Source organism: Triticum aestivum, chromosome 2B, assembly GCF_018294505.1.
Source record: "Triticum aestivum cultivar Chinese Spring chromosome 2B, IWGSC CS RefSeq v2.1, whole genome shotgun sequence".
NCBI lineage: Eukaryota > Viridiplantae > Streptophyta > Magnoliopsida > Poales > Poaceae > Triticum > Triticum aestivum.
The window spans coordinates 698,021,528-698,028,719 of record NC_057798.1 but is presented as its reverse complement, the minus strand read 5'-3'; positions in this window follow the sequence as shown (position 1 = coordinate 698,028,719).

The following is a 7,192-nucleotide window of genomic DNA, read 5'->3' as shown; positions in this document are numbered from 1 at the left end:
CCGATATATGTCCGAAACTTCCCGAAACACTTCCGATGTCCGAACATAGTCATCCAATATATCGATCTTTACATCTCGACCATTTCGAGACTCCTCGTTATATCCGTGATCATATCCGGGACTCCGAACTACCTTCGGTACATCAAAACACAAAAACTCATAATATCGATCGTCATCGAACTTTAAGCATGCGGACCCTACGGGTTTGAGAACTATGTAGACATGACCGAGACATGTCTCCGGTCAATAACCAATAGCGGAACCTGGATGCTCATATTGGATCCTACATATTCTACGAATATCTTTATCAGTCAAACCGCATAACAACATATGTTGTTCCCTTTGTCATAGGTATGTTACTTGCCCGAGATTCGGTCGTCGGTATCTCAATACCTAGCTCAATCTCGTTACCGGCAAGTCTCTTTACTCGTTCCATAATACATCACCCTGCAACTAACTCATTAGTCACATTGCTTGCAAGGCTTATAGTGATGTGCATTACCGAGAGGGCCCAGAGATACCTCTCCAACAATCAGAGTGACAAATCCTAATCTCGAAATACGCCAACTCAACATGTACCTTCGAAGACACCTGTAGAGCTCCTCTATAATCACCCAGTTATGTTGTGACGTTTGGTAGCACACAAAGTGTTCCTCCGGTAAACGGGAGTTGCATAATCTCATAGTCATAGGAACATGTATAAGTCATGAAGAAAGCAAAAGCAACATACTAAACGATCAAGTGCTAAGCTAACAGAATGGGTCAAGTAAATCACATCATTCTCCTAATGATGTGATATCGTTAATAAAATGACAACTCATGTCCATGTCTAGGAAACACAACCATCTTTGATCAACGAGCTAGTCAGGTAGAGGCATACTAGTGACACTATGTTTGTCTATGTATTCACACATGTATTATGTTTCCGGTTAATACAATTCTAGCATGAATAATAAACATTTATCATGGTATGAGGAAATAAATAATAACTTTATTATTGCCTCTAGGGCATATTTCCTTCAGTCTCCCACTTGCACTAGAGTCAATAATCTAGACTACACAGTAATGATTCTAACACCCATGGAGCCTTGGTGCTGATCATGTTTTGCTTGTGGAAGAGGCTGAGTCAACGGGTCTTCAACATTCAGATCTGTATGTATTTTGCAAATCTTTATGTCTCCCACCTGGACTTGGTACCGGATGGAATTGAAGCGTCTCTTAATGTGCTTGGTTTTCTAGTGAAATCTGGATTCCTTTGCCAAGGCAATTGCACCAGTATTGTCACAAAAGATTTTCATTGAACCCAATCCACTAGGTATGACACCTAGATCAGATATGAACTCCTTCATCCAGACTCCTTCATTTGCTGCTTCCAAAGCAGCTATGTACTCCGCTTCACACCTTGATACGTCTCCAATGTATCTATAATTTATGAAGTATTCATGCTATTATATTATCCATCTATGATGTTTTATATCCATTTATATCCCATTTTATATGATTTTTGGCACTAACCTATTAAACTAGAGCCCAGTGACAGTTTCTGTTTTCTCCTTGTTTTTGAGTTTTACAGAAAAGGAATACCAAACGGAGTCCAATTGACGTGCCGATTTTTGATGATTTTTTATGGACCAAAAGAAGACCATGGAGCATCGGAGTTGGGCAGGAAGAGTCCCGGGCTGCCCACGAGAGTGGGGGGCGCGCCCACCCCCCTAGGGCGCCCCCTATCTCGTGGACAGCCCGGAGACCCCCCTGATGAGAAACCTACGCCAAAAATTCCTATAAATACAGAAACCTTCGGGAAATAACCTAGATCGAAAGTTCTGCCGCCGCAAGCCTCTGTAGCCACGAGAAATCAATCCAGGCCCTCTCTGGCACCCTGCCGGAGGGGGCCATCATCACCGGAGGCCATGGAGGAGGATCTCGGAGGGGCCAACATCGCCATGAAGGCCAAGGACCAGAGGGGGAAAGCCATGGAGAAGGAAGCACAAGGGGAAGAACCTCTCCTCCTCTCTCTTGGTGGCACCGGAGTGCCATCATGGGGGAATCATCGCCGCGGTGATCGTCTTCATCAACATCACCATCATCATCACCATCCTCATCTCTTTTACGCGGTCCACTCTCCCGCACCCCGCTGTAATCCCTACTTGAACATGGTGCTTTATGCCGCATATTATGATTCAATGATGTGTTGCCATCCTATGATGTTTTGAGTAGATATCTTTTGTCCTTGGGTTGGTTGATGGTCTAGATTGGTACGAGTTGTATGTTTTATCTTGGTGCTGTCCTATGGTGCCCTCCGTGTCGTGCAAGCGTGAGGGGTTCCCGCTGTAGGGTGTTGCAATACGTTCACGATTCGCTTATAGTGGGTTGGTGAGTGACTGAAACACAAACCCGAGTAAGGGGGTTGTTGCGTATGGGAATAAAGAGGACTTGATGCTTTAATGCTATGGTTGGGTTTTACCTTAATGATCTTTAGTAGTTGCGGACGCTTGCTAGAGTTCCAATCATAAGTGCATATGATCCAAGGAGAGAAATTATGTTATCTTATGCCTCTCCCTCATATGAAATTGCAATGACGATTACCGGTCTTGTTAACAATGCCTAGGACAATTCCGCACACCGATCCACCATTATTCAACACTCGCTATTTATAATATTTAGTAATATATTCTAACTTGATGATAACAGCACATACTTTCATATTTTAGCTCTCCAATATCATACAAAGTTATCCTCTTCATACCCACAACGTAGTTTTATTTCTCGTTTCTAGTTGGAAGCAAACGTTCGGTGCACGTAGAGTCGTATCAGTGGCAGATAGGGCTTGAGAGAATATTGATCTTACCTTTAGCTCCTTGTGGGTTCTACACTCCATACTTATCACTTCCACCTTTGGGAATTGCTATGATGATTCCCTGCACTTGGGAATTATCAAGCTCTTTTCTGGCGCCGTTGCCGGGGAGCAATAGCGTGGGGTTGATATTCTCGTGTGTGCTTGTTTGCTTTCTTCACTAAGTAGATTTTGTTTTTCCTTTTTGTTTCTGTTTAGTTGTGGGTGAAACATACAATTTTTTTAAAGAATGAAAATACAAAAAAATTTACTTGCCTCTCATGCCTAAAATAGTTTTTCAAAAAGAGAGTGATTGGAAAGTTATGCATTGAAGAAGTGAGGGTCGACCTTGAGCACTTGTGTTCATGCTCACGGAAACAATGTAGAATTTTCCATGGAAGTTTCTCTGTAAATAATTATCCCCTTGTATATATCCATTGTATTATAAAAATAATGTGCCAAGCTTGGTTTTAGTATGATAAGATTGCTTGCTTACTATGTGTAGAACAAAAAATAGAAACTTTGGATGTAGTGCATGAATTTACCTTTTTTTACTGGAAAGTCAAATAGGTCTGAAACTTTTTGCACATTACTTCTGTACAAAATTTTCAAATTGTCATATTTATTTCATAATTTTAGGAGTTACAAAAGTTTACTAAACTTCCAGATTACTACAGACTATCCTGTTCTTGACAGATTCTGTTTTTCGTGTGTTGTTTGCTTATTTTGATGCATCTATGGCTAGTATGTAAGGGTATGAACCATAGAGAAGTAGGAATACAGTAGGTTTAACACCAATATAAATAAAGAACGAGTTAATTACAGTACCTTAAAGTGGTAGTTTGCTTTATTACACTAACGGATCTCACAAGTTTTTGTTTAAGTTTTTGTGAATGAAGTGTTTGAAGAACGAGGAGTTACCGATGTGAGAAGAATAAAGAGAGACAAGAGTTCAAGCTTGAGGATTCCCAAGGCACCTCAAGTGAATATTTCAAAGGATACTCAAGCATCTAAGCTTGGGGATGCCCCGGTTGGCATCCCATCTTTCTTCTTCAACAAATATCGGTATACCTTGGTTTTTGTTTTGTTTACATGATTTGTGTCCTTTGTGTTTTTATTTTTATTTAAGAATCATGCTAGTATGAGATATCTCTTAATTGATTTATATAATACTTCATGTGCTTCACTTATATCTTTTAAGTATGATCTTATAGAATTGCTCTTTGTGCTTCACTTAAATCGTTTGAGTATGGTTTTATAGAATGCTTCGTGCGCTTCACTTATATATTTTGAGCTTGGATATTGGCTAGTCTATATTAATTGTAGAATGCTCCAGGAACTTCACTTATATATTTTGTAGTATGAATAATACTATAATTTAAAGTGGGTTTGGAAGAGTGTCAACTTTAGGAATTAGTGATCCCACTATCTTGGAGGGTGTTGAATCTTCGTACGATATCTATGAAAGTGGATTTGGAAGAGTGTCAACTTTAGTTAGTATTCCACTATTTCGGAAGAGGTTCCAATTGAGTATTAGAACAAAGTTGCTATCAATGATGCTACTGAAAATTATTATGAGGGAGGAATATGTGCTTGTAGGAGTTGCAATAATATCAAGTTTCCTCTCTATGTGCTTAAAGTTTTGAAGTTATACTTGTTTTGCCTTCCTATGCTAGTTGATTCTTGTTACTATAAATTGTGTGCTCACAAAATCCCTAGGCATAGGAAGTGGGTTAGTTTTAAATGTGCTAGTCATATTATTCATGATGCTCTTTTTATGTTTCAACTCTTATCTTTTATGCGAGCATCATTGAAATCATCATGCCTAGCTAAAAGGCATTAAAGAAAAGCGCTTGTTGGGAGACAACCCAATATTTACCCTTACTGTTTTTGTGTGTATACATGATTAGGCTACTGTATTAATCATGTTTTATAGCTTTTGTTTCAATAAAGTGCCAAGTAAGACCTTTGGGGAGACTTGGGTGAGAGTTAATGTGATCTTACTGTAAAAAACAGAAACTTTGCACTCACGAGATTAGCTGTAATGTTTTACAGAAGAGTGATTTTGAGTTGATTCTTTTTGCAGAAGATTAATAGACAAATTCCTCACGTCCACCAATTTATTTCATAATTGTTGGAGTAGCAGAAGTATGGTTATTGTTCAGATCATTACAGCCTGTTCTGTTTCTGACAGATTCTGTTTTCATCGCATAGTTTGCTTGTTTTCTAGTTTCTATGGTTTATATTTTGCAATATAAATTGTAGAAATGATATGGTACATTAGGCATTGCATGAAAACAATTATGATCCTTGTCTTTTACAGCACCAAAGTTAATGGTTTACCCTTTATCATACTAACCTATCTCACGAAGTTCCATTAAGTTTTGTGTGGTTGAAGTTTTCAAGTTTTGGGTGAGATATCGATAGGAGGAGAATAAGGAGTGGGAAGACCCTAAGCTTGGGGATGCTCAAGGCACCCCAAGGTAATATCCAAGGAAGACTCAAGCACCTAAGCTTGGGGATGCCCCGGAAGGCATCCCCTCTTTCGTCTTCAAAACTATCGGTATACCTTACTCAGAGCTATATTTTTATTCGTCACATGATATGTGTTTTGCTTGGAGCGTATTTTCAATTTTACTTGCTGTTTGAATAAAGTCATTGGATCTGAAATATTGAATAAAAAAGAAACCCTCCCATGGTTAGTTAATTATTTGACTACTCAGTGTCCTTCACTCATATCTTTTGGAGTAGTTTGTCATTTACTCATGTGCTTCATGTATATCCTATGAGTAAATGGGGGAATGAATTGAATGTCATAAATCTGAATTTCTATATGTTTCATATGCTTATAACATGGATAGTAATGACTTCACATATAAAGAGTATGAGGCATAAAAGTTGTTGAGAGTTGGCAAACGTAGTTTTGGTCATCATTGCAATTAATAGGAAGTAATAAGGAAAGAGAGGTTCACATACAAATATATTATCTTGGACATATTTTATGATTAGGAGCACTCATTAAGTATGACATGCTAAAAGAGTTGACGTTGGACAAGGAAGACAACGTAATGGTTTATGTTTTCTCACATCTCAGTTAAAGTATATTATCACTGACCTTCCAAATATGTTGAGCTTGCCTTTCCCCCTCATGCTAGCCAAATTCCTTGCACCAAGTAGAGATACTACTTGTGCTTCCAAATATCCTTAAACCCAGTTTTGCCATGAGAGTCCACCATACCTACCTATGGATTGAGTAAGATCCTTCAACTAAGTTGTCATGTTGCAAGCAATAAAAAATTGCTATCTAAATATGTATGACTTATTAGTGCAGAGAAAATAAGCTTTGTACGATCTTGTTGTGGAAGCAATAAAAGCGACGGACTGCATAATAAAGGTCCACATACAAGGGGCAATATAAAGTGACGTTCTTTTGCATTAAGATTTTATGCATCCAACCCTAAACGTACATGACAACCTCTGCTTCCCTCTGCGAATGGCCTATCTTTTACTTTATGTTTTTACTTTATGCTTGAGTCAAGGTGATCCTCACCTTTCCCTTTTTAATTTTATCCTGTGGCAAGCTCCTCATGTTTGAAAGATCATGATATATATATATATCCAATTGGATGTAAGTTAGCATGGGCTATTATTGTTGACATCACCTAAAGGTGAATACGTTGGGAGGAAACACAATAAGCCCCTATCTTTCTCAGTGTCCGGATGAAACTCCATAACCACAAGTATTGCGTGAGTGTTAGCAATTGTAGAAGACTATATGATAGTTGAGTATGTGGACTTGCTGAAAAGCTCTATTCTTGACTCTTTCTGATGTTATGATAAATTGCAATTGCTTCAATGACCGAGATTATAGTTTGTTAGTTCTCAATGAAGTTTCTGAACCATACTTTACATCGTGAATAGATTGTTACTTGATCATGAAAAGTTTTATGAGATAAGCTACTATTATAACACATTTTGATGCTAGAAAAGGTGATTGAAATTATCATTGATCAAACTTGTCCACCTGCTAGCATTCACACTTCATAAATTATTTCTTTTATCATTTACCTACTCGAGGACGAGCAGGAATTAAGCTTGGGGATGCTGATACGTCTCCAACGTATTTATAATTTATGAAGTATTCATGCTATTATATTATCCATCTATGATGTTTTATATGCATTTATATGCCATTTTATATGATTTTTGGGACTAACCTATTAACCTAGAGTCCAATGCCAGTTTCTGTTTTCTCCTTGTTTTTGAGTTTTACAGAAAAGGAATACCAAACGGAGTCCAATTGAGGTGCCAATTTTTGATGATTTTTTATGGACCAAAAGAAGACCACGGAGCATCGGA